Source organism: Buceros rhinoceros, unplaced genomic scaffold (genome assembly GCF_000710305.1).
Source record: "Buceros rhinoceros silvestris isolate BGI_N320 unplaced genomic scaffold, ASM71030v1 scaffold5084, whole genome shotgun sequence".
Classification (NCBI taxonomy): Eukaryota; Metazoa; Chordata; class Aves; order Bucerotiformes; family Bucerotidae; genus Buceros; species Buceros rhinoceros.
In genome coordinates, this window is record NW_010409937.1 from 6113 (window position 1) to 7833 (window position 1721).

General features: G+C 40.8%; 1 protein-coding gene across 1 annotated transcript in view; it reads left to right on the top strand.

Moving 5' to 3' along the window:
• LOC104492807 (protein FAM184A-like) overlaps positions 1–1721 on the top strand; it is a gene marked incomplete at its 3' end in the record, with an annotated part of 10039 nt that overhangs the window by 4349 nt on the left and 3969 nt on the right. The window lies entirely within an intron of this gene.

Sequence of the window (1721 nt, forward strand, 5' to 3'; positions counted from 1 at the left end):
TTTCTATACCATACAAGTTCCAGAGGTGGCAAGTGTTTGTCTAATCTGCCCAGATGTTAAACTTGCTTTAGAATAGAATGCCTTGGTTTTAATAAATAGGAGAGATCGCCCTTCTGAAAGCATATATTATATTACTATCATTACAATATTTATATATTAATGATTTATCATCATCATCATGGCTTGACTTAGCGAACGAAGATTGGGAAGGGCTTTTCCCACGCTCACTGCAAGCGATGAGTGCACCCTTCGGGCCTGTGCGGTGGATTTTTAGGTGAGGTGCAGCGTGCACAGAACTGGCTCCACCCTTTACACCTGAGGTTCATCTGCCAGGGCCTAGCGAGCTTGGACGGTGACAGCGAAGTCCTCGGGTCGTAGGTTTGGTTACAGTGTCCTCTTAGATGATGGATGCCTTACAAGGCTAAACGAGCTCCATCTGCCCAGGTTTGGAGTCAGAGTTGTCCTTCTCCTAGGATGGTTGCCCGAAGGCTAGTGAGCCCATCCTGCCCGTGGACACACTTTGTCTGACCCTTCAGCTGAGACCTGTCTGGCTTGGGAGACCCTACCGGCAGCATATGCCACCACCAGCAGAGCTCTCAACCTCCCAAGGGCATGCAAGCTCCTTCCCCCTGGGCAGGGGGTGCCCATGAAAGAGATATATCAGTATGTGACAATATGATGTACATGTTAATTATTAAATTTTAAAGTATATATTCTCCAAGTATATATTAATACATATTTTCAGAGTAGTACCTACCAGGTGCATGTGTGTGTATATATGTGTATATATATGTGAGTGCCTCTGCGGTCCTTCAGACTCTGGAGAAGGTGTAAATTGGAGCTGGAACTGCTCTTGCTCCCTTAACAACATGTTTACCTAATAAAAATGTGATTTATTGGTTATGTGGTAACAAAATCATACATGGGCTTATTTTTCCTTTCAAAAGTACAGAAAGTTCTGCTATTTCTTTTAAGCTTTGACTTCGTTAACTTCTCTTGTTGTTGGTTTATATCTGAGGAGAGCACCATTGTTCTATTGTCATTCGACTTTGAAGGTTTTAGTTTAGTTACTCTTCATCAGCTTCTCTTGGGTTCATGAGTAATAAACTTGCTCTTTCTTTTTAAAGAAATCATTTCAAATGTTTTAGGAATGAATTACCATTATCTAACTGTTACCAAATTCAGGCATGGGAAAGTCATTAGTATACTGAGTTAAGAAAAGAGGCACAGCTAAGGCATAAACAACTCTTAACATAAACTGAAATAAGGGATTAGGGCCAACTGCTATTTAGTAACTGAGCTTACATGCGTTCTTAAGCCAGGATAACTGTAATACAGTATGTTTTGCATATTGAAAGAAGGAGAGGAAGTTTACAGGCAATAAATTCTGGGTAGTACGGGGGTGATGGATTTTATTACTACATTTATCTTAAGTGCGTAAGAGAAGTGATTCACTTGCAACCACGGCTTACTTTTAGATCTCTATTAACAAGAGTTTCTCAGTGTCTTCACTGACCTGGAAGAAACTTCCCTGTGAAATGCCTGGCATGTCTTTACCTTAACTCTTCCATTCTACTGCTGCTTCCTTTTTCGTTTGTTACAGATGCCACTTAACAATTAACAGGGTTAACGGTTAAACTTGATCTTAAAGGTCTTTGCCAGCCTAAACGATTCTCTGATTTATTGCTTTCTGTGAATGTTGGCTTCATTCTAGCTTTCCT